This window comes from Schistocerca cancellata, chromosome 1 (assembly GCF_023864275.1).
Source record: "Schistocerca cancellata isolate TAMUIC-IGC-003103 chromosome 1, iqSchCanc2.1, whole genome shotgun sequence".
Taxonomy (NCBI): domain Eukaryota; kingdom Metazoa; phylum Arthropoda; class Insecta; order Orthoptera; family Acrididae; genus Schistocerca; species Schistocerca cancellata.
This window is the reverse complement of record NC_064626.1, coordinates 951,434,537-951,462,093: the sequence shown is the minus strand read 5'-3', so window position 1 is coordinate 951,462,093 and position 27,557 is coordinate 951,434,537. Positions and strand designations below refer to the sequence as shown.

The 27,557-nt window shown below is 42.9% G+C and overlaps 1 protein-coding gene across 1 annotated transcript in view; it reads right to left on the bottom strand.

Moving 5' to 3' along the window:
- Positions 1 to 27,557, bottom strand: part of LOC126088246 (uncharacterized) — a 206,978-nt gene that overhangs the window by 56,996 nt on the left and 122,425 nt on the right. The window lies entirely within an intron of this gene.

Below are 27,557 nucleotides of genomic sequence, written 5' to 3'. Positions count from 1 at the left end.
AATCATCTTCTGATTCAAACAGTTACATTTAATTCCATTAGAAGTTAAATTTCCCTTTCTTACCTAATATAGGATAGACAAGTTGGAATAACTGAGGCCACATCAGTAACCCATCAAAAACAGTGTAGGTACATTATTCTTCTAACAATGTAGGTTTATTCAGAAAAAACATAAAAATTCTTTTTATCTGAACCTTTGCCACATAAGATTAGGTTTGGCAGTCTGGTACACTGTTTTAATACAATGTGTTGCTACAGCAGCTTTGAACTACAAATGATCTTTTCAAAAAAAATTCTCTTAATTTGGTCAGCCAGGCAGCAGAGCCATGTGCAATCATTTTAGCATTAACTGTCTCATTTCAAACTAGAGATGGCAATGAAGGTCAAAATCACAAAAATTTAGCAACAGTTCAATGTTATGTGCACAGTTCTATAAATTAAATAAGATGTGCCTGTAAAATCACTGGGAAAATTACAAATGAAAAATCAATAAATAAAAATGGCAATGAAAACCAGTTGAAACTATGGACATAACCAGTCAAAATTTATTTTTATATCTGCTACATGTCTGAGAAAGTTAAATCTCCATCACCAGGTGGATTTACATCAGTTAATGTGTGGATGAACTGATGCACAATACAACTTCTGTATAACTTGTGGTCCTGTCTTCCAGTGGTCACAGACTTCTTTCCCTGCCATGTTAATAGCATGCACAACATATGTACACTTTGTGTACATGGAACTAAGTATCCGGTCTTACACTCTGAGCTGATTTCGCAGGCACAACTGTGTGCTGCAACACGCACAGCTAATTACCAGAAGCAAGGCCTTACTGCTCCCTAGTAGCCATGGAAGGAGAATGTCAGAAGCAGTGTAGAACTCATTGGGAAGTGATCATAAGTTTTTAAAAAATCTGAAGCCAGGTGCAGGGTTCATAAGTCACCTGTGAAACATGCACTTTGATGAAAGATCTTGGAAAGGAAGATCACATACAAATAGATGGAGGTGCAGGCATAAGTTTAGAGTGCCACTGCGAATTATACAAGGAGAATTCAATAAGTAATGCAGAAATTCACGTGGCGGCATTATATGTAACATTCAAAGTTGCATGTGTTACAGAGGTGTGTTCCAAGTGAAGAGCTGTCACTGAATTTCTTTTGGCAGAAAAGCAGAGCACTGCTGATATTCATAGGTGTTTGTTGTCTACAGAGACCTGGCGGAGAACAAAAACACAATGAGGTGGCTGTCATCATCGCAACAAGGTCATGCAAACCTGTCCAATCTCCCACAAGCCAGCTGGCCACACACAACTGTGACTTCTGCAATGTTGGAACATGCAGACACTCTGATTCAAGATGAATGACAGATAACAATCAAGCACAAGGCCTAACACAAGTCTGGGTGCCTGAGAGGATCTCACAAAATTCCATCAGATTGTTTTTCCTCATCCACTTTACAGCCACAATCTTGAACCTTCAATCTTATTAGTGATTATGGAAGATTGGAAAGTTATTGATGCATGGAGTTGTTGGCTCGAACGTCGACCAGTAGAGAGGTACCATGCAGGCATGACAGCCCTCCAAGTAAGGTGGCATATGGCTATCTGATTGAACAATGACAACGTTGAAAAATAGAGTTTCATAGCCAAAAGAGTGGGAAATAATATGTTATACCGAAATCCTGAATAAAATCAACTTTCTTTCAGAAAAAAGTGTTGCATTAGGTATTGAATGCCTCTCATGTAACTGTGAATGACACTGGGCACATTGCCAAGAATGCTCCATATACAAGCACTCTCATTGAGCATTTGGATAAATCTAGATGCAACATGCTAAAGTAGAGCTTGAAAATTAGTCAGGAGATAGAAATGGTCACACATAGGTGAAATTAAAGAGTCAGCACTCACTAGATCACATCATAAACAGCATGGTTTGCATCTGAGTGTTACTGATACTGTGAGAAACTACTTGCATAGCTAATTACCAGAAGTATGCTTGCAAGAGGAATGCATGTAAGAGCAATGTCGTTGGTACTTACGTTCTATGTCTCTCAAATACAGTTTTATGTTCCACACAATTAAAGGCTCGGGTAAGGTGATGTCGTTAGAAAGTTGTTGGCATCACGAGTCTACAACATAATGCTTCACGATTCTACAACATAATGCTTGTACAGACTGTTTTATCGCAAAAAGTACAGCTGTCCTGATTTTAGAATAATTGTGACTTAGAGGCAACCAAAGTACTGACATTGTTGCTACAAAATGACCCAACAATGATATAAAGTAAGACTTTGCTGATCTAACGCTTTCATACTGTGTGCAAAATGTGTCTCGTCCATGATGCTACACCGCAAACCAAGGAAGCTTATTTATTTATTGTTCCGTGGGACCAAATTAAGGAGAAGTCTCCATGGTCATGGAACGAGTCAGTACATGAAATTATAACACGATATTAGAAACAGATAAAATGAAATATAAAAAAACATATTCAGGTGACAAGTCGTAAGTTTAAATAAGGAAAATCAACAATGTAACACTGGAATTTGCTTAATTTTTTAGCTCTTCCAGGAGCTCCTCGACAGAATAGAAGGAGTGAGCCATGAGGAAACTCTTCAGTTTAGACTTAAAAGAGTTTGGGCTACTGCTAAGATTTTTGAGTTCTTGTGGTAGCTTATTGAAAATGGATGCAGCAGAATACTGCACTCCTTTCTGCACAAGAGTCAAGGACGTGCATTCCACATGCAGATTGGATTTCTGCCTAGTATTAACTGAGTGAAAGCTGCTAACTCTTGGGAATAGGCTAATATTGCTAACAACAAACGACATTAAAGAAAATACATATTGTGAGGGTAATGTCAGAATTCCCAGACTATTGAATAGGGGTCGACAAGAGGTTCTCGAACTTACACCACATATAGCTCGAACAGCCCGTTTTTGAGCCAAAAATACCCTTTTTGAATCAAAAGAATTACCCCAAAAAACCATACCATACGACATAAGCGTATGGAAATATGCGAAGTAGACTACTTTTCGTGTTGAAGTGTCACTTATTTCAGACACTGTTCTAGTGGTAAATAAAGCAGCATTTAGTTTCTGAACAAGATCCTGAACATGGGCTTTCCACAACAGTTTACTATCTATCCGAACGCCTAGGAACTTGAACTGTTCCGTCTCGCTTATAATATGCCCATTCTGTCTGATCAAAATATCGGTTCTTGTTGAATTGTGAGTTAGAAACTGTAAAAACTGAGTCTTACTGTGATTTAGCATCAAATTATTTTCCACAAGCCAGGAACTTATTTCATGAACTACATTATTTGATACTGTTTCAATATTACACACAAGATCCTTCACTATCAAGCTGGTGTGATCAGCAAACAGAAATATTTTTGAATCACCTGTAATACTAGAAGGCATATCATTTATATAAATAAGAAACAGCAGTGGCCCCAGCACCGACCCTTGGGGAACGCCCCACTTAACAGTGCCCCATTGGGACTGAACATCACTACCACTCTCAATATTGCGGAGAATTACCTTCTGCTTTCTGTTCTTAAGGTAGGAGGCGAACCAATTGTAAGCTACTCCCCTTACTCCATAATGGTCCAATTTCTGCAGTAACATTTTGTGGTCAACACAGTCAAAAGTCTTCGTTAAATCAAAGAAAACACCTAGCGTTCGCAACCTTTTATTTAATCAGTCCAAAACCTCACAGAGAAAAGAGAATATAGCATTTTCAGTTGTTAAACCATTTCTAAAACCAAACTGAACATTTGACAGCAAATTATGTGAATTTAAATGCTCCAGTAACCTTCTATATACAACCTTCTCGATAACTTTAGCAAACACCGAAGGCATAGAAATAGGTCTAAAATTGTCAACATTATCAATGTCTCCCTTTTTATAAAGTGGCTTCACTACCGAGTACTTTAATCGGTCAGGAAACCGACCACTCCTAAAGGAAAAGTTACAGATTTGGCTAAGTACTGGGCTAACATACAACAATACTTCAGTATTCTGCTAGATACCCCGTCATATCCATGAGAGTTCTTGGTCTTTAGTGATTTAATTATTAACTCAATCTCCCTCTTGTCAGTATCATGGAGGAGCATTTCAGGTAACAGTCTCGAAATACTTTTTTCTAAGAGCGCTATATGATTCCCTGTTGGGACTAGGTTTCTATTTAGTTCACCTGCTATATTCAGAAAGTGATTATTAAATACTGTACATATATGCGACTTATGAGTAACACGGACATTCCCACTACGCACTGATTCTGTATCCTCGACCTGTCTCTGCATTCCAGCCACTTCCTTTACGACTGACCATATGGTTTTAATTTTATCCTGAGACTTAGCTATTCTACCTGCATACCACATACTTTTTGCCTTCCTAATAACATTTTTAAGCACCTTACAATACTGTTTGTAATGGGCTGCTGCATTTAGATTTTGACTGTTTCTAACGTTCTGATATAATTGCCATTTTGTTCTACAAGATATTCTTATCCCTCTAGTCAACCACCCAGGCTGCCTGTTTGTGCTAGTACCCTGTTTTGAACGTTCTAACGGAAAGTAACTTTCAAAGAGTACCTACGAGAAAAGTCTTGAGAAAAGCATTATATTTATCGTCTACTGTATCAGCGCTATAAACATCTTGCCACTCTTGTTCCTTGATAAGATTTACAAAGGTCTCTACAGCAACTGGATCAGCTTTCCTAAACAGCTGATGACTATATTTAACACGTGTTGCAGCACAAAAATCTTTTAGAGTTAAAATTTGTGCATCATGATCTGAAAGGCCATTCACCTTTTTGCTAACAGAATGCCCTTCTAGTAATGAGGAATGAACAAAAATGTAGTCTATGGTTGTTCCCTTGCACTCTCGTCGGAAAGAATACGGTTTGCATAAGATTATATGAATTAAGGAGGTCTACCAGCATCCTCTTCCTTGCACAATCACTTATACAATTAATATTGAAGTCACCACATATAACTAACTTTTTGTATTTCCTATAAAGTGAACCAAGAACCTCCTCTAGCTTTAGCAAAAATGTTGTGAAATCGGGGTCTGGGGATCTATAAATAACAACAGTTAGAAGTTTAGCTGCGTTAAATTTAACCACACCTGCACAACATTCAAACACCTTTTCAGTGCAGTACTTTGAAACATCAATTGACTCAAATGGGATGCCGTTTTTCACATACATGGCTACTCCCCCACACCGCAAAGAGCTCCTCGAAAAGCTGCCAGCCAACCCGTATCCTGGTAAAGGAAGCCTCTGAATTATCTCCTTATTTAAGAAGTGTTCAGATATACCAATAATTTCAGAGTCAACATCTATAAGCAGTTCACTAACTTTATCTCTAATATCTTGTATATTTCGATGAAATATACTAATTCCCTCATTACTCGGATACCTAAGCTTTGTCAAAAGTGGTTCCTTTGTTAAAGAGACTTCCCTTAAGCGGGAATACCTATCAGCTGACTTCAATCTAAAAAAGGTGCAGCTCTAACACCCACTACTGCACTAATTTTCCCATGAGTGATCCCACCCACCCCACCTATACTGTCACCTATAAGCTTTGCCAACTTCCCCTTCCCATACCTTCCCTGGCACAGTTTTGAAGACGCTTCACTCACATTCAGAATGAAGGCGTTTCAAATACATATTCTTCGATTCACATTTGGGTTTTATGTTGTTTCCCTAAATCACTTAGACGAATGACAAAATGGTTCCTCTGAAAAGGAGACACCCTATTTCCTTTCCCAGTACGAGCTTGCACTCCGACTCCAATGACCTCATCATCGACAGAATATTAAATACCGTACTAATTGTCATTCCCCCTCCCAACAGTTTTTAACCACACCATAAAAATGTCTAATTATTTAACTCTGAGAACAAGGTATGTTTATAAATAAGATTACCAAATAAATGCCTGTTAAACTGACAGTAGGATCTGCCATATTTCTAATTCTTTTAGATGTTCTGCAACAGGTCCCACTCATTGTTAAAATATGAACCAAAAACGTTCAATTATTAAACTAACCAACTGATAACTACCCACGTCAGTGTGATTGTTGTCATGTACATCACCACCTACATTACAGCAGCAGATGATATGACGCAGATGGTAGCCACTAGAATTTTCGTTCTGAAGGAATGACACCAAAATCCATTTCGGTCCACTAAGACCAGGTTATCTGTTAATAACAAAAACAAAGGACTAGCTAAATAACAAAGGAATAGCTAGTGCACAATCTCTTATGGCTGTAATGTTAATGGGACGCCGAATTCCAATCCTTTTCTTATGATTTTTGGGTTAAAATCAGAGTTGAGGATAAATAACAGTCATTTAGTGTGAACCTGTGGTTGTTATCTTCAGAATCGATGTAAAAAACAATAAATACATAAGAACTAATTTAATTATGTCTGACAAAGAACTTCAAAGTAAGCAAAGCAACGTATACCGGCTAGTTTATCGGTGTTTCAAGAGTCGTAGACCTCTTAGGAATCCGTGAGAGCGGTTCTTAAGAGACAGAGCCGCAAATACATAAATAAAACTTTCACTGTGGCTTCCTTTATTACCTTTACTCACAACAAAGTATTGTTTTCTGAATTGTATGGCAGCTCGCAAGTCGTGTCCTTTACTTCGTCCATCCGTACATTGTCATAGTTCAGTGACTGCGGTTCAATCTCAAGTTTTCTGCCAGCACTGCTGTCATCATATGTAAAGGCGTCTAGCTCCAGCAGAACCGGGCACCCTGCAGAAAGGAATGCACCGATAGATGTCTCTGTTATCTAGGTATCCTTTGATCCTAAACTGCAGCAGTAATCACGGTGTAACTGTGGCAGGGTTGCCAAACGTACGAGGTTCCTCGGACAAATACGAGATTTGTGGTCTGCTGTAGAGGTACGAGGACACGGTCAGGTTCGTACAGTTATGTAGGAGATTTTTGACACAGGAAATTTTATAACATGATTTGTTATTGTGGGCAACAATTTATAGCGTAAATGGGTCTATACACTTTGACTACATTGGGTCTGCTACATGAAAAGTAGACGTATTGGGTATGTTCTCGGATTTTTTTTTCATTTTAATGTACCTTTTAAAGTTCTCCTAGTTCCCTTAGCTCTCTCAGTTTTCTTCGGAGCTCGTCGGCAGAATTCGGATCTTTCCGTAGTTTTGCGCACTGCTGCCAACGAATGCGATTTGCAATGTGCGGCACTACAATGAACAGAAGTTCAGTGTCCAGAAATCTAGAGTCCAGAAGAATGCAGCGCCTGCGACTGACGTGTTAATGATTATATGCGTTCTGAGTATTAAAATAAATTTTTACATTGTTTTCAATGTAATTCGTATCTCACTCATTGAATAATTGTCACATCATGATATACTTTTTTCTGTATTTCATATTCATTGATATAAAAAAGTACCGTAGCTTAATATAAACTTGCATAAATACGCTCTTTCAGCAAATGTGTTTACTTTCGTGCTGTTTACGCCACAATAAGGGAGGACTGTGTGCCGTTGGCGATATTGCGAAGAAGCCATTCCGCTGTGGCAAGCTGGCTTTTGCTGACGTACCTCCTTGCCACGCTTCCCCCTCATCCCAGGAAATTAGAAAAACTTTACAGGGAATAGTGGCCCATGCCCATGCATATTATAACTTATACTTCTAATTTGTATGGAAATGACACCTGCGCAACAGAATGTTACTCAGTAATTCAAAAACTGTTAAATGCAATACTCATGGAGAATAGATCTATTTTCTCCATGGTAATACATTAGACTCGTTCGTTTCCTCAATATGGAGCAGTGTTCTCTCAAATTAGCGCTTCTGTTGGTAGATTTTTGTACTTTTTAGTTAAAATTTAAATTTCTAAAATTTTGACATAAACGCAACATGCCTGTGACTTTCCTATTACTCGAGAAATTAAATATTTTATTGTAATAATGACATTAATCAATCTTTATTTATTTGCAATTTATAAAAAATAATTACTTGATAAAGCCTATCGCTGGAATTCATTTTAATTAAGTTTCGAATTTTCAGACTAGAGTACGTGACAATGAGCACAAGAAAGTCCAATGGAAGTAAAATCATTTTTTTCTCATTGATATTAATTTTCGTTTCAGTGACCTTCAGTCACACAAAAATTGACGAACACTTTCAATCGTATACTGAAAGTCTAGTCTAACTTGTAAGCTATCCCTAAATAAACACGCCATCAATAGTTCAGCGCAGGTGTGATTCCGGCACTGACAATAGCCCGCTTCGCCGTATGTAGTATCTACTTTTTCTCTGTTCCATACGTGCAGTATTGTGTCTCTTGTGTAGTTGTTTGTTTCTACCTATTTACCTATAATTATGAGTGATTGTGAGGGAGACAGTGACCGGTCGTGTACTCTTATCCACCACGAAAAACACCCAAAAAAGGCGGCTGGACAAAAAAAAAATGGTAAGTAATCGCAGCATGGCTCACAGAATTTTAGACATCAGTGGTTAAAGGATCCGGCTTTAAAGGACTGGTAGCTGAAATATCTAATTTGAAGACTCACGCAACTACCAAAAAACATATAAATAAAAAACCTAGTTCTAGTGTAAAAACGCAAACATTAACATCGCTGGGATTCCAAAAAAGTGTAACTCCACAAAATAAAGAAGAAGCACATGCATAAATTAAACTTGCTGCTTTTTTCGCGGAGCATAACATTGCATTTTCGGTTGCTGACCATTTAACACCTTTTTTTTAAAAAAAGAAGTTGTGACCGGTTCTACATTAATTAAGGAAATACAGCTCAAACGAACTGAAGTAACGGGAGTGGTGAAGAACGTTCTTGGAGAAGGTCATAAAGTAGAATTAGCCCAAAAACTATAAAATAATAAATTTTCGGTCATGACGGACGAGACAACCGACATTTCAAGGGTCAAAACTGTTTGCGTTGTGGTACGCTGCTTTGATCAAGATGCTGAAAAAATACACTACTGGAAATTGAAATAAGAACACCGTGAATTCATTGTCCCAGGAAGGGGAAACTTTATTGACACATTCCTGGGGTCAGATACATCACATGATCACACTGACAGAACCACAGGCACATAGACACAGGCAACAGAGCATGCACAATGTCGGCACTAGTACAGTCTATATCCACCTTTCGCAGCAATGCAGGCTGCTATTCTCCAATGGAGACGATCGTAGAGATGCTGGATGTAGTCCTGTGGAACGGCTTGCAATGCCATTTCCACCTGGCGCCTCAGTTGGACCAGCGTTCGTGCTGGACGTGCAGACCGCGTGAGACGACGCTTCATCCAGTCCCAAACATGCTCAATGGGGGACAGATCCGGAGATCTTGCTGGCCAGGGTAGTTGACTTACACCTTCTAGAGCACGTTGGGTGGCACGGGATACATGCGGACGTGCATTGTCCTGTTGGAACAGCAAGTTCCCTTGCCGGTCGAGGAATGATAGAACGATGGGTTCGATGACGGTTTGGATGTACCGTGCACTATTCAGTGTCCCCTCGACGATCACCAGTGGTGTACGGCCAGTGTAGGAGATCGCTCCCCACACCATGATGCCGGGTGTTGGCCCTGTGTGCCTCGGTCGTATGCAGTCCTGATTGTGGCGCTCACCTGCACGGTGCCAAACACACATACGACCATCATTGGCACCAAGGCAGAAGCGACTCTCATCGCTGAAGACGACACGTCTCCATTCGTCCCTCCATTCACGCCTGTCGCGACACCACTGGAGGCGGGCTGCACGATGTTGGGGCGTGAGCGGAAGACGGTCTAACGGTGTGCGGGACCGTAGCCCAGCTTCATGGAGACGGTTGCGAATGGTCCTCGCCGATACCCCAGGCGCAACAGTGTCCCTAATTTGCTGGGAAGTGGCGGTGCGGTCCCCTACGGCACTGTGTAGGATCCTACGGTCTTGGCGTGCATCCGTGCGTCGCTGCGGTCCGGTCTCAGGTCGACGGGCACGTGCACCTTCCGCCGACCACTGGCGACAACATCGATGTACTGTGGAGACCTCACGCCCCACGTGTTGAGCAATTCGGCGGTATGTCCACCCGGCCTCCCGCATGCCCACTATACGCCCTCGCTCAAAGTCCGTCAACTGCACATACGGTTCACGTCCACGCTGTCGCGGCATGCTACCAGTGTTAAAGACTGCGATGGAGCTCCGTATGCCACGGCAAACTGGCTGACACTGACGGCGGCGGTGCACAAATGCTGCGCAGCTAGCGCCATTCGACGGCCAACACCGCGGTTCCTGGTGTGTCCGCTGTGCCGTGCGTGTGATCATTGCTTGTACAGCCCTCTCGCAGTGTCCGGAGCAAGTATGGTGGGTCTGACACACCGGTGTCAATGTGTTCTTTTTTCCATTTCCAGGAGTGTATGTATCACATTTTGGGAGCTGCACAAAGTTTTTACGGAAAGAACCGATGCTGATGATATTCCCACAGCCAGTGCCGAGATTTTATACACATCTCTTATCGATTCATTCACCAGCTGTAATGTCCCACTGAAATATGTTATAGGCTTTGTCTCAGATGAGTGTAACTTCATGAGGGGTGAAAACGACTCAGTAAAAACTAGATTACAAGGTGATTTTAAAGGAATCATAATAGTGAAATGTGTTGTCACTCAGCCCATTTGTGTGCCAGCGAAGCATGTAAACAGTTACCTGAAAATGTAGAGCAACTAGTTAGTGATATTTATAACGTTTTTGAACACAATGATAAATGCCAGTTTGATTTTCGTAACTTCCAGTCATTTGTTGATCTTAAGCCATCTCAGACAAGATGGCTTTCATTGTTAGCAGTGGCTGAAAGAATATTACAGCAGTGGGAAGCCCTACGACAATTCTTTATCGATTTCACTACAAATCGTGCACATAAAGCCAAAGCCGATGTGCGAAATCGGGCAGTATTTATTTCTGAAAAACTCAGCAACCCATTCTACAAACTTTATTTTTGTTTTCTTGAATGGTCCCTCCCTTTATTTAATAAATTCAATCTGGAATTTCAAAACGAGAAAGCAGTTATTCACAACCTACATCAGAAAATACGTGAACTCTACCAGGAAATCCTATTGCTTTATTTACAACGTGGATATGTCATGAGGCCAAACCTAGGTGAAAGAGACCCTGAAAGTCTGCGACTGCTTCATAACACTGAACTGTATCTTGGCGTCAAAGTGTAAGAGCTCTTAAAACATTTAGATGTGGTCAGACGTCCTGTAAATATTGAACAATTCTTCTCATGTTGCAAAAATTTCTAGAAAGTTCCTGCCACAGAGATAAAAAAAAAAACGATACAACATGGAGGACCCTGTTTTGTCAAAGTTATAAGTTTTCAAACCAGAATTAGCACCCTCCCACAATTTCAGAAGCCGTTTCCCAACACTGATGCCTCTTATAGAAGTGGTTCCGCTTATAATTGCACCAGATGATCACACACACACAAAAAAAGCAAATAATAGACGATCAATGGAGATGGCTGCCAATCGCACATGCTCGGGATCTTAAATGATTGAACTGAATTACTGTGCCAGGTAAGTTTTTGGATCTTCTACTGAAAACTGGATATTTTTCTGAGCGGGCTCTTTTTGCTCCAAATGCACTGTCACCACCTCATACAAATGCTGAGTGCGAGCGAGTTTTCAGTAAGGTTAATTTGATAAAAACAGACATAGGAAACCGGCTAACTGTGGGAAGTGTGAACGGGACACTTCCTGCTCCAGAGAGCTTAAAAGGACCAACACGTACTGGAAATTGCGTCAATTTTGAACCGAAAAGAGACATGTACATCCGCATGACTAGGGAAAAATTATACGGCAACATAAATAAGAATGATGTCAGTGAGGCTGAGGATGTACATGATATTATATTTGGAGACATAAACTAAGACTAGAAAATACCACAAAAAATCATAGTTGTACGCAAATGTAGGTTAGATGGTGACACAGTTGAATGAGCTGTGGCGGTGTAGTGGCGTAAGTCGCACCTCTAATGGCAGACCAAGAACGAAAAACGCTTCAACGTCACCAAACATTTGCCAAAGCAACGAAGGGGTTTATCCCGCCAGTGAGAGCGGAATATATTCCATTCAGCTAATAACAAAGTTAACTGAAGTGCCTTAAAGATCGTCTAAATAATAATACACTCCTGGAAATGGAAAAAAGAACACATTGACACCGGTGTGTCAGACCCACCATACTTGCTCCGGACACTGCGAGAGGGCTGTACAAGCAATGATCACACGCACGGCACAGCGGACACACCAGGAACCGCGGTGTTGGCCGTCGAATGGCGCTAGCTGCGCAGCATTTGTGCACCGCCGCCGTCAGTGTCAGCCAGTTTGCCGTGGCATACGGAGCTCCATCGCAGTCTTTAACACTGGTAGCATGCCGCGACAGCGTGGACGTGAACCGTATGTGCGGTTGACGGACTTTGAGCGAGGGCGTATAGTGGGCATGCGGGAGGCCGGGTGGACGTACCGCCGAATTGCTCAACACGTGGGGCGTGAGGTCTCCACAGTATATCGATGTTGTCGCCAGTGGTCGGCGGAAGGTGCACGTGCCCGTTGACCTGGGACCGGACCGCAGCGACGCACGGATGCACGCCAAGACCGTAGGATCCTACGCAGTGCCGTAGGGGACCGCACCGCCACTTCCCAGCAAATTAGGGACACTGTTGCTCCTGGGGTATCGGCGAGGACCATTCGCAACCGTCTCCATGAAGCTGGGCTACGGTCCCGCACACCGTTAGGCCGTCTTCCGCTCACGCCCCAACATCGTGCAGCCCGCCTCCAGTGGTGTCGCGACAGGCGTGAATGGAGGGACGAATGGAGACGTGTCGTCTTCAGCGATGAGAGTCGCTTCTGCCTTGGTGCCAATGATGGTCGTATGCGTGTTTGGCGCCGTGCAGGTGAGCGCCACAATCAGGACTGCATACGACCGAGGCACACAGGGCCAACACCCGGCATCATGGTGTGGGCAGCGAGCTCCTGCACTGGCCGTACACCACTGGTGATCGTCGAGAGGACACTGAATAGTGCACGGTACATCCAAACCGTCATCGAACCCATCGTTCTATCATTCCTAGACCGGCAAGGGAACTTGCTGTTCCAACAGGACAATGCACGTCCGCATGTATCCCGTGCCACCCAACGTGCTCTAGAAGGTGTAAGTCAACTACCCTGGCCAGCAAGATCTCCGGATCTGTCCCCCATTGAGCATGTTTGGGACTGGATGAAGCGTCGTCTCACGCGGTCTGCACGTCCAGCACGAACGCTGGTCCAACTGAGGCGCCAGGTGGAAATGGCATGGCAAGCCGTTCCACAGGACTACATCCAGCATCTCTACTACGATCGTCTCCATAGGAGAATAGCAGCCTGCATTGCTGCGAAAGGTGGATATACACTGTACTAGTGCCGACATTGTGCATGCTCTGTTGCCTGTGTCTATGTGCCTGTGGTTCTGTCAGTGTGATCATGTGATGTATCTGACCCCAGGAATGTGTCAATAAAGTTTCCCCTTCCTGGGACAATGAATTCACGATGTTCTTATTTCAATTTCCAGGAGTGTATATCATGTATCGGAGTAATTTTATAAACTAATAAATTATCACATAATCGTCATATCTCGCTGTGAAATTATTTATTAACATGCATTCTCATTTAACCTCAATGTATAATGCGTTTTTCGAATCCTTGTTACTTCCGAGAGTGAAATAAAATTATTTCATAGTTGTTAATCGATATTAAGCATTAACACATACCTGTACGTCTCACTGCCCCCCTGGTCCAAACAGCCGAAACTAGTAATGTGTCCAGAATTTGGGTCTAGAAAATATGGCCACCGTAACATTTTACTTGTTTAACTTAAAATTTGTAAATTATCAAATGCCTGCTAAATTCACACTCATTTAACACGTTATATTTTTGGTTTTATAACAATTTAAATGCTTGATAAATGTACGACATTTGAAAGCCAAAGTACAAGATTTTTAGTTGTTTATGTACGACGAAAGACGTTCTACTGTTGGCAACCCTGAACTGTGGTCTTATTGCGGTAGGCGTACTGGAAGACGAGTTAAAGCAGCGTCTCGCTGTATTTTCAGCTAACTACAGTCAAGTTTATATTATTATTTACAAATGTGTTACGAAAAGTAATAACAGGAGCTCTCTAATGATGTATTAGTTTCATATGTTAATGCAATGCACTTCGTCGCGCACCGTGGCTGTGTCCGTTGAGTGCTGCTGCCATGAACCTAGATGTCTCACGTTCAGTCTCGCTGTATAATATTAGATTGTTATTTCTCTACGCGAATAATGCTAATTAAGTTCAGGCTCTACAAAAGGAAAATTCGTAGCAGTAGTTTTCAAAAATGGATTTCGTAAGTTAGTGTTAAAAGCGTTGAAAAATTTTCGCTTTTTTTCAGGTAAGCGTATACTAAAGCAGCATTTTTATTGTTATTTATTTATTTATTTATTTGCATTAGAAGGCCAACGCCTGTGAAAGAAACAAATTATGTCCAATTTGCAGATAAAAGTTTGAAGTTAGACAGTGCAACCTTCGAAAAACAAAACTCAAATCGAAAAGGAAGCTAATTCCAGATTCGTAAAGCAGCGTGCCCCTAAAACTATGAAAGGGGCGGCTACAAAGGAGAGTGCTTTCAAAGCACCTGTGCGTCCCATTTTAGAATACTGTTTAAATACATGGGATCCACGCCAAATGTTATTAATGGGAGACACTGAACGTCTACTAAGAAGGCCAGCGTATTCATCGTCGACCTCTGGCGACCTGCATGATGTCCAGAGTTGAAGACCCTCACAGCTTTCTGATGACTGCCATAGAGACTATCATATCCTATGTTTGTTCTTTATCATCTTCTCAATCGTTCGACTCACTCTTAGTTATCTTCAACACCACACTTATATCTGAACAGCACACCAGAAATACTCGCTCTCAGCAACCCTCCCTACACCACTACATAACACAACCATCATCTCAAAATAATTTTGTGTATCAGGATACAGACTTCGGAACTATCTTACGCAAAATAACAGAGAAACTAAATTCTTTTCAAACTTCTTCAATAGATAGCTAATGGTCAGCTTCTATCACAACACCTGCATCTTCCCTATACAGGATGGTTAGAATTTGACTTTCCGATATTTGAGCCAGTGTAGGCGGAAAGTTATTTACCGTGTGGGTTCCTAACTTACATATGTTCGGGACGTGTTCTGCAGGATTTGTTTTGTTAGGAGTGTTAGTGTCATGAATTGCCGTAAAGTACTCCGTACCAGTACGGCGAATTAGCGATTGCATTACAGTTGCAGTCACAGTGGGTGAGCAGGGCTTTACTCGTAAAACTGTTTTATCAAAACAACAGCAACAGTGCTGTGCTCTTCGCCAGCATCAATGCATCAGAGGAATGCGTAGAGGTCCTCTTTGCGCTCCGGGGCTGAAGAACATGATTCGGAAGTTCGAAGTTACTGGCGATTTGGAGAGGCCAACGACTGTTTGCCCCACAAATTGTTGCAGAAGTTACTGTTGCCATGGCTGAAAATGCTGGACGCGATGTGCAATCTTCAAGCAGTTCACGAACTGTCACGACAGCTAAACACTCCACGGTCCACCGTTTTCGGTACGTGCTGCGAAGAACTGTGGAATGATATTTTTAGTGCGGTTCCAGGCTGTCGTGGATGCAAGACGGTCGTCACGTTGAGCAACGTTTCTAATCTGGAACGTAAGTATGGTTATGTCATTTAAAAATGTTATCGTCTCATGTGGAAATTGAAATGTGTTTCTTTCAGTCGTTTATTTTTCTTCCACGAGTCCTCACTTAATGTTTCCACGAAGTTTCATTATCCTACGATCACTCCTTTTTCACGGGAGCTCTCTCAAGTACAAAAGTTTAATGATAACCACCCTGTACTTGTGGGCAGCTCACTCTCGTTAACACTCCCCCCCCCTCCCCCACCCTATTCCCTCCACTTTACCATCCCCCTTCATTCCAGTGCACAAACCCGGCAAATACCCGCTTGTTGTGGATAGCTATCGACCCATCAGCCTCACTAACGTTCTTTGTAAGCAGTTAGAACGTATGGTAAGTCGCAGTTGTGTTGGATCCTGGAGTCACGTGGCCTACTGGCTCCATGCCACGGCGGTTTCCGCCAGGGTCGCTCCATCACTGATAATCTTGTGGCCCTCAAGTCTGCCATCCGAACAGCCTTATCCAGACGCCAACACCTGGTTGCCGTCTTTTTAATTTACGAAAAGCTTACGACACGACCTGGCGACATCATATCCTTCCACAATTTCCTATCGCACCGTAGTTCAAGTCGGTGCCTCCCATAGTTCCCCCCCCCCCCCCCCCCCCATGTCCAGGAGAATGAGGTCTCGCAGGGCTCTCTGTATTGAGTGTATCTCTATTTTTAGTGGCCATTAACGGTCTAGCAGCAGCTGTCGGCCGTCCGTCTCACCTTCTCTGTATGCAGACGACTTCTGCATTTCTTACTGCTCCTCCAGTACTGGTGTTGCTGAACGGCGCCTGCAGGGAGCCATCCACAAGGCGCAGTCATGGGCTTTAGCCCACGGCTTCCAGTTTTCAGCCGCAAAGTCGTGTGTCATACACTTCTGTCGGCGTCGTATCGTTCATCCGGAACGAGATCTTTACCTTAATGACGATCCACTCACTGTGATGTCCTCCTCGCCGTGTCCGGCGACAGCGACTCCGTCAGTCTTCTCTGTCCTTGTTGTGGTAGGCTCGGATGTGGCTCGCGAATCCGAATTTCGCTTTGAATATCCTGTTGCATGGAGCACAGTGAAGTTGACCAGCAGAGTTGTAAGTATACGTGTAGACAGGCTTGAGCTGAGATTTTCGGAGCTCTCTTTTAGCATCCAGGTCTATTAGACGCTTTTGCTCGAATTGATCGATGCTCTTATGTACAGTTGATCGCCACTCCGATCGGCGCAATGCTAGCTCCTCCCAACGGTTGCTTGGGATGCCACAGGCTGCAAGGTGGCGTTTAATGGTGTCTTTATATCGCAGGTGTTGACCACCTTTCCTCCTCTTCCCGCACGAGAGCTGCGAGTAGAACACCGCTTTAGGTAGCCTACTGTCATCCATGCGTACTATGTGACCACTCCATCTCAGTTGATGTTTCATTATTAAAGCTTCAATACCAGCCAGTTTCACGCGGCGCAAAATCTCCGTGTTTGGGACACGGTCTTCCCATTTGATGCGCAGAATTGATCTCAGACACCGAAGATGAAATTTATCTAGCTTCTTAATGTCAGCTTTGTAACAGCACCAGGTTTCCGAGGGATAGAGTAAGGTGGATAATACTACTGCTTTGTACGCTGCAATTTTTGTTTGTAGTTTGAGATCATGTGATTTCCATACTCGGTCATTAAGCTTACCGAAGGCTGAGGCTGCGCTGGCTATACGCGCTGCGATTTCCGTTGTCAGGCTGTTGTCACTTCTAATTTGGCTTCCCAGGTATTTGAACTTTGACACATTTTGCAAGGGTTTGTTATTTATCTCAATACTAGAGTCATCTGCATTAAGACCTCTAAGTGGCTTTTTGAGAACTTGCGTCTTAGTGATGCTAATGGCTAAGCCAAATCTTCTGCAGGAGGCATTTAGCAGGTTTATGTAAGTCTGAAGAGTTTCGCAAGAATTAGCCATCATGCATACATTATCCGCGTAGAGAATCTCTAAGATGGATAGTTTGGTTACGCGACTTTTTGTTCTGAGGCGAGAGATGTTGAAGACACTTTTGTCTGTCCTTGTGTCGAGACTAATTTGATTACTACAGGCTTTGGTCGCGTCTCTCATAACAACTGCGAAGTAAAGTGAGAAGAGTGTGGGAGCCAGAACACAGCCTTGTTTTACACCACATGTCACGGGAAACTGTTCTGAGAACTTGTCCTCATGGCGGATTTTTGCCATCATGTTTTCATGAAACTGCCGAATCAAACTGACAATTTTGTCAGGGCACCCAGTTTTCTTTAGTATGATCCAGAGAGCTTCCCGTGGGACACGATCAAAAGCTTTTTCCAGGTCTACAAAGCACATGAACAAAGGCCGATGTTGCTCTAAGCTTTTCTCTTGCATTTGTTTTACAACAAATATGGCATCCACTGTGCCTCTGTTTGGGCGAAAGCCGCACTGGGTCTCTGGTAGCAGTTTTTCTGCAAAGTGTGTTAACCGGGTGTTAATTATGTGGGCAAGGACTTTTCCCGCTGCTGAGAGAAGAGAAATGCCCCTGTGGGAGCTGCAGTCTGATATGTCACCCTTGCCTTTATAGATCTTGGAAATACAAGCATCTTTCCAGTCTTGTGGAATCATTTCATACTCCCAAATCCTTAAGATCAGAGCAAACAATGGTTTCCTTAATGACGATCCACTCACTGTAGTGGAGACATATCGATTCTTAGGAGTGGTTTTCGAAGTCCGATTGACTTGGCTTCCTCACCTTCGTCAGTTTAAGCGGAAGTGCTGGCAGCACCTCAATGCCTTCCGCTGCCTAAGCAACACCAACTGGGGTGCAGATCGCTCTACGCTACTACAGCTCTACAGAGCCCTTTTCCAATCCCGCCTTGACTATGGGAATCTGGTTTGTGGTTTGGCGGCGCCCTCAGCGTTGCGTTTACTCGACCTAGTTCACCACTGTGGCATTAGACTGACAACGGGAGCTTTTTGGACGCTGACCAGCGTCCTGGTGGAGGCCGGAGTCCCCCCATTGAAGTTTAGGCGTGCACAACTGCTCGTCAGTTACGTTGCAGACATTCGTATTCTCCGGAGCATCCGAATTACCGTTTCATTTTCCCCACACATGGCGGTTCATCTCCCGCATCAGAGGCCCAGGTCAGGGCTTACGATTGCGGTTCGCGTCCGATCTCTTCTGTCTGAAGTGGAGTCCTTGCCTTTACCACCTATACTCGAGGTCCATTCACGTACACCTCCTAAGGACTCAGTTAACCCCGCGGCTCTCCGCTGACACTTCCTCTCGATTCTTGACATTTACCGGGACCATGAAGTGGTTTACACCGTCGGCTCGATGGCTGATGGTCACGTTGGTTTCGCGTATGCTCCTGGAGGACATATTGACCAGCACTCCTTGCTAGACGGCTGCAGTGTTTTCATGGCAAAGCTGACATTATTTCTCGTGCTCTTGAGTGCATCCGCCTATGCCCTGGCGAGTCGTTTCTTCTCTGTACTGACTCCTTGAGCAGCCTACAAACTGTCGACCAGTGCTACCCCCGCCATCGTTTGGAAGTGACCATCCAGGAGTCCATCTATGCCCTGGAACGGCCCAGTCGCAACAAAGAAACCGTTTCTAGAGATCAGCATCCCCGTAACTGACCTGCGATCATTATTACGCCGCAAGGCTTTCCAGCTTTTGGAGACGGAATGGTATAATCCCAGTATGCCCAACATAATGTGTGCCATTAAGGAGACTACGAATGTGTGGAAGTCCTCCATGTGGGCCTCTCGCAGGGACTCTGTGGTTCTCTGCCGGCTCCGCATTGGCCTTCGTGGCTAACACATGGATACCTCCTCCTTCGGGATGACTCACCTCGGTGTCACTGTAGCTCACATATGACTGTCGTCCACATCTTGCTCCAATGCCCACTTTTAGCCCCTCTGCGGCGGACTCTTAACTTTCGCAGCACCCTACATTCGTTGTTGGGAGACAACAGCAGATTTAGTGTTACGTTTTATTCGTGATGGGGGTTTTTATCGTACCATCTAAGGGTGGGCATTTAGTCCTCTCTCAGAGGCCGCCACCCTCCCTCCATTTTAACTCTGTCGCACTTTCTTTGCATTTGTTTGTCTTGGTGGTCGGCTTTTCCCTATATGTGTTCATCCCGCGTTGTCATTAATCAATATTATTGTTATCCTTGATTCTATTTATTATTGTTATTATATTATTATTATTATTATTATTATTATTATTATTATTATTATTATTATTATTAATGTCAGTTATTATTATTATCGTATGCGAATTATTGTAAGTGTATGTTTCTGTGTTTGCATGTGTTACTCCTGGAAGATCCTAATCTGGTCAAGTTAAATAAACAATAAATACAACACACAGACTGACAGTATGTCGGTCGGAAGCTGTATTGAGAATACAGAAGCTTGTAACTGCAGCAGCTGTCTATGGCCAGTGTAAGTGAGAAATTAATTTAAAAAACTAGTGGAATGTAAGTGCCCTGCACATCCAGAATAGGTATCTGTTACCAGCTCTCCCCATTCCTCTTCCTTCCTCGTTCTCTCTCCCTCTCTCTCTCTCTCTCTCTCTTCATCACAGGTCTATTTATTATTTAGTGAGAGAGTGTCACAGACATTATCAACAAGTCCAGTGGGACAAGCAATTAGAAAGAAGTCGAGTGACACGAAAATTTTTGCTCTTAAATTCCGAGAGTGGATATTCCAAGGCGTCAGAAGTCTACGGCACGGAACTCAACCTTGCAATAGCTTTTTAGAGGCCTTCGTTCAGATCCCTTTGAAATAATCTGATTGGGCATTCACTAATAATGTGATCTACTGTTCGATCTTGAGTACAGTTCTCCATTTCTGAAGCCATGCTTCGCATCTTGCATGCCTGGTTCTATTGTACATTAGTCCGGTCCTTATTTTCCTTAGCAAACATTGAGGGTGTAACGCGTACAAGTACAAGTAACGCGTACAAATGCGGATATTGCTGTTGGTGGCTGAGGACCGCGTAGTGAACAACATTACATCAGTATTTATGTCACTTGCAGACTAATGATTATAGCTATTAGAAGTCATACATTTTTAAGTTGATTAGTACCTCCAAGTACATGTGGCAAGAGCAAGCAATTAATGTTTATTTTCTCCTGGGCAGTAGGTAAGTAGTTGAAGTGTGGATGCTTCGAAGCAAAATTGTTAGTCTATACTGACAGGCATAGTCCACTTAGCGGTGCAGTTACAACCATGCAGAAAACATCAGACAGTAAATTATCTACCTCTACATTACGTTATGTGTTTGGAGGAAGACTTTGACATAGAGAAAAAACCAGCAGCACACTGGTGTGTGTATATACTAAGGTATTACGTATAAAAATATCTGCACTTGGACCCTGTATTTGGTGACTGCATAAAGGTATTTTGTGTATATGTAGCTTATCATACGAGGGGCGGTCAGGAAGTAATTTTTATCGGCCAATTTCGGCTGCAAAAGAGTTAGGAATTTGTTGTGGAACATTGTGGAATATTCCCGCTTCAGCCCTATAGTTTTACGAAGTTCCGATAGGTGGCTGCGCGATAAATAGCAGTCAAATTGGCGTCTGTAACGAAAGTGCGTTCCAAGCAGAGAGTTGTCATTGAGTTTCTTTTGGCGGAAAACCAGAGCACCGCAGATATTCATAGGCGAAATGTCTACGGAGTCCTGGCAGTGAACAAAAGCACAGTGAGTCGTTGGGCGACGCGTTGTCATCATCTCAACAAGGTTGCGGCAAATCTGTCCGATGTACCATGTGCCAGCCGGCCGCACATAGATGTGACTCCTGCAATATGGGAAAAATTGAAAAAAAAGCAAGCGAACTTCTCCTTCTCCATGACAACGCAAAGCCTCACACACGTCAGCGTTCCCGAGAGGAACTCACAAAACTTCATTGGACTATTATTCCTCATCCACCCTACAGCTTAGATCTCGTACCTTCCGATTTACTTCTGTTTGGCCCAATGAAACATGCACTCCGCAGGAAACAGTACGTGCATAATGGGGGGGGGGGGGGGAGGGGAGTTATTCATGCCGCAAGATGGCGGTTCCAACGTCGACCAGGAGAGTGATACATGCGGGCATACAGGCCCTCCCAGAAGGGTGGCGCAAGGCCGTCGTATTGAAAGGAAATTATGTTGAAAATAGGGTTTTGTAGCCAAAATAGAGCCGAATAATATGGTGCAGTGGAATTCTGAATGAAACCAAGTATGCAGGTATCGATCGAAACTAGCTGTGGAACTGATAGAAAGATTCAAATAGAAGCTTTTGCTCACTTTTAAAGTGTCTTCCCTGAAATAATTGAAGGCTGTGGAACACACCATGTAACACCAATTTTAATCGTCCACCTGGTAACTGGAGCTCCGTTTGCTACACGCTGTACCATCATCTTAAAATCATAACGGGGAAAGTACGACAGCAGCAGGAACTGTCGTCGGATGAAACATCTACGTACACACATATTTTGTGAAGTGCAGGGCAGAGGGGTTTTAGCATTGTACCATAGGATCTCTTCAAAAATGGCTCTGAGCACTATGAGACTTAACATCTGAGGTCATCAGTCCCCTAGAACTTAGAACTACTTAAGGGGCTCCGGAAAGGCTCAAAATCATGAAAAGTTCAATTTTTACTTTTTTGAGTTTTCTGAATCTGCAGAGTATTACCTTTTAATAGATATGTAATTTATTCAATTCCGAAGACAACAACTATTTTTAAATTTTTTTTGAAATGTGTTCTACATAGGCGTGACCCACTGTGGCGCTGTTAAACTGCTGTCAAATGGTGTTATTATTAACGTCCGTGTTCATCAGGTACATTTTAGTGATGTGAGATAAAGTATGTGTTGTGGCTAAACCTATTTTCAGAGAATTAGCAGCACCTGAACTGTTGAAAAAGTGTATTCACGGAAAAACTCAAAACCCCAATGAAAGTGTAAATAGTGTTATATGGTCGAGAATCCCCAAGACTGTATTTGTTGGAATAGAAACACTTCACTTTGGTGCGTATGATGCTGTTGCGACTTTCAATGATGGCAACATTGTAAGGTATTTAGAAACATGGGAATGAAGATATGTTCTAACATGGTACGAGCGATGCTTGCTTTAGACAAGGAACGCCTTCGGGCTGCAGACAGGGCTGTAAAGAGTCTAGAAATACAAGCAAGAGTAAACAGGAGGAGGAACAAGAGGAAGCTGGAGGAGGAGTTTGCAGAGGATGAAGATAATCCATCCTATGGACCTGGAATGCACTAAAAAGTTAATCCAATCTTTGTCGCTCGATTCCCAAAACTTTTATTTTCTCATACTAATTACATGTTTTCTAAGGATCTTCCAAACATATTTGTTTCAAACTTTCAGTAAATGTTACACAGTACCTTCTGCATAATTTAACACAGCCTTTTTCCAAAAAACTGTATATTTTTGAATATATAAATAAAAAATTGCAAAAAAAGTTGTGAATTTTCATTACAATTAAAAAAAAATCATCTTTAATAACTGAACTAAAATTTTGTAAAATCCCTGTGTTAAGTTGTAGCCCATATTCCAATAAATAATCTGTAAAAAGTTCAACTTCCTACCTCAAATACTTTGTGAGGAAAGATGTAATTTATAAGCGTTATTTTAACATTGCAAGTATAGGGCGTTCCGGAGCCCCTTAAACCTATCTAACCTAAGGACATCACACACATCCATGCCCGAGGCAGGATTCGAACCTGCGACGTAGCGGTCTCGCGGTTCCAGACTGAAGCGCCTAGAACCGCTCGGCCACACAGGCCAGCAGGATCCCTTCCTACGCGAGTGATACGAAGGGGAGCGGGGGCGGGGGGGGGGGGGGGGTATTTCGCTTAATACCGCTGGCTGAAACTTTGTAAATATGGTTTTGCTGGATTATTGGCGTCTATCTTCAAGCATCTGCCAATTCAGATTTACCACCATATCGGATTCTCTCTCGAGGTTCAAACAAGTTTACGATTATCTGTGTTGCCCTTCTCTGTATGTATTGATTATTCTGTGTTAGACCTGTTTGGTATGGGTCCCAGGCATGTGAGCAGTATTCTAAGATGGTACGCACAAGTGATTTGCAAGTAGTCTCCTTTGTAAATTGCATTTTTCCCTTTATCCTGCCAATGATTCGAAGTCTGCGACCTGTCTTATCTGCGACTGAACCTACGTGATCAGTCCATTTCATATCCTTACAAACTGTTACACCCAGGTATTTCTAAGAGGTGCCTGGTGCAGTCATGACGCATTTACGTTGCCGTAGAATACAACGTTCCTGAGTTTTGCGAAGTCCGATAACGTTTATCCCCCGTCAAGGCATCATCAAGACCACAGCTGTCTCCATAGGTGACCCATTGTCAGCCCTGGAGACGAGCCACTGAGACAGCCGTTTCCAAAGCACTCGAACGCGTGGCCAATAGCGAGACGAGGTAGCAGACAGGCGTCATGCAAATTGTGGCCGGCCTGCGCTGCGAGGGTCGGGACGTACCCTTGTTTGTAAGCAAGGGAGCGAGGTTGCCGCGTCCAGCTAACAGCCAAACGAGCCTTGCCTGCAGCTCCACACCGACGCTACGGCGTCGAGGCAGCGAAGCCGAGTGGGAAAGAAATCAGAAAGCGAGGCCAGGGACAGTTCCAGTGACGTACTCTTTCTCATTTTATGATTTCCTTTCTCTTTGTAGTTAGTAACGTTCATTACGGTATGTTGAGAACATCTTCAAAATCTTCTCATTTAAATTTTGGAAAGTTCTACAACAAATTTCTTTACGCTTTCAGGCCCATGGATGCTCAACCAAAAACCCACCCTTCTCATTTCCATTATGCGCCATATACTTAAAACGCAGCTCGTGCCCTGCGGTTCGGGTACAGCGAACAACGCTGAAGTTTTGTTCGTTTCATTATTAATTTGCGTGTTTACGATTTTAGTTCAGGTATCGAAAATTTAATACTGATGCTAATAAGGCCCATAGAAAGGAAACTGTCAAAATCTGTCGAAATGAATCCCAAGAAAAGTGAACTTATCCTTACGCATTCTTTTCTGTGTCTTGTTTCATTGGAATTCGAAATACTGTATTCAGCTCCGACTGGGAAATCTGGGTGGAATAAGTAACAAGAGTAAACTGAGACTAAGGGTTGCCAACCCTTCATGTCCTAGCAGCTAATGTATTGCTACAATGGGATGCTAAAAATTAAGTCGACAATGTACGAAATGAAGATATATGGCTATGAGCACTATGGGACTCAACTGCTGTGGTTATAAGTCCCCTAGAACTTAGAACTACTTAAACCTAACTAACCTAAGGACAGCACACAACACCCAGCCATCACGAGGCAGAAAAAATCCCTGACCCCGCCGGGAATCGAACCCGGGAACCCGGGCGTGGGAAGCGAGAACGCTACCGCACGACCACGAGATGCGGGCAATGAAGATATACCAGACATAACATGCGAGAAAATGAGAATGGAAACCCTTATCTGAAGAATGAGCTGTTTAGTATGTCGTCGCTTAAGGTTTCCGAAACAAGTTAGTTCGGCAGAAGAGCAGCAGAAGGCACAAGTTATCGGGTCAAATTTTGCAAAAAAGGACGCGTTGTATAGGAAGCATGCAGATATAAGATACGAGTATCAGCACACGACTGTTACGCATGGCGTTAACCTAGTCGTAAGACTGATGATTTACCAAGAGCGGTACGGAATGCATATCAATGGAAAAAATATGAATTCCAGATATAGACGAAAATTACAACTCAGATCAATAAGAGAGTCAGAATGAGATGTTCCTAGAATTTTATAAAAATCAGACGGTACTGAGGAAGCAATTGCTGCAATTCCATCATTAACAATTTCCAGCAAGGTGTCAAGGTGTTACTTAATTCATTATGAAAACAACACCACTTCTTAAGACATTACCAATGTTACAAACTCATTCCAAGGTTTCTATTTCACTCCCTTTCGCTGTGGCTGTTATAGAGAGATTCATATTTATCGCAACAATTTACGGAAAAGTTGACTTTTATTGACAGGGATTAATTTTAGATAATGTATACGCCCTGGTCTTCTGTCAAAATAAATTTTAATCTGTCTTAAAGGCACGCTGCCATGCTAAATCCTGTCTATAACGCTAACCATTTCTACACTTTACTTTTAGCTCCGGTTAAAAGCTCTCGGATTTTTTGACGTCCCTTTAAGAAAAAAATTAACCACAAATGATAATATAAACGTTGCACGATTGACCTCTTAACATTACAACTGAATCATGTTCATATTTTTCCTTAGATCTAGACGTAATTGGATATCGTAAATCACTTGAATAACTACCACAAAACCGTTTCTATAACATCCAAGAGAAATAAATATGAGTATGGATAAAATAAACCAAGTAAAAAGACTCGTTCGTCAGTGCATAAGGTAGTCTGTTTCAATAGAAACCAATTTAACACACTACAAAATAGGTTAACTGTCACGAATACGACAATAAATCTCCGAGAAAATTATCACTCTTACTACATCATTCTTATTACCCCACTCTTATTACAGTGAAATGTGTTAAACAATGAGTTACACATAACGAATATCCCTGCACAAAGATTTAGCCGCCTCTGTTCTTCGCTTTCATAACCGTCCTACCATACACACAATCGCACACTTAGCGTACTCGCGACGTCCATCCTATACAGGGTGCTCAAAAACAGTGTGGAAACCTTGCCAGGGTGTTGCAGGGCAGGTTGTGTTGAGCAACAATTATTACCAAAGCATTCGATACATTGCGCCGTTTCTGAGTTAATTAGCATTTAAGCTAGCCACTCAGGACGTTGCGCGCGCATTTTCAAGTGTCCCGCCAGAGACGCTGTCGCTGTTCTTCGTTTGGTTTCTTAAAACCGAACAAGGGAATGACACAAAAGTTGGACGTGAGACGCTACTAAGTATCGAACTCAAGCCAAAGGTTGAGCAGTCTCGTGCGGTATCACTTACGCTCTGAGAATAACTGGCGCCGGCCGGAGTGGCCGTGCGGTTCTAGGCGCTACAGTCTGGAACCGAGCGACCGCTACGGTCGCAGGTTCGAATCCTGTCTCGGGCATGGATGTGTGTGATGTCCTTAGGTTAGTTAGGTTTCAGTAGTTCGAAATTCTAGGGAACTGATGACCTCAGAAGTTAAGTCGCATAGTGCTCAGAGCCATTTGAACCAGAGCCAATAACTGGCACTAATTGTATCTGGCGTGTCCCTTGAATTTGTGCGCACGACGGCCTGACTGGCTCACTTCAATACTAGTTAACTAGGAAACGGTGAAACGTATCGATTTTTTTCTTAACAATTACTTCCCAGCACTACCCATCCTGCAACATCCTTACAAGCTTTACAGATTGTTACCGACCATCCTGTATAGCACGCCAGATGATCTAAGTCTTTTTTAATCTCGTTTTAGGCTATTTTATGGTGGACTATTTTCGAAAACATATTCGAATACCTAATCTTTTGGCTGGAGAAACGTACAGCAGCAGATCTGTAAGCTCAGACGGATTGACAAGATCACTCAGGTACCATTCCCTGTCTCTTACAAGACACGCAACAGTTCCGCCGTGAACTTTGGGGAGCAGGAGGAGGTATTGGCACAAGTGATCTGCGAGGGCGGGTAGTGCCTGGATAGATCAGTTGCTAAGAACATTGTCCCTGAAAGTCAATATTCTGTGTTCCAATCTCGCTCCGCCACAGCGCGTACTTCGCTGTGGAGTAAAAGTTCCATTGTGGAAAGAGGAAGTCCATCGACTTTTTGCCACTCACAGTA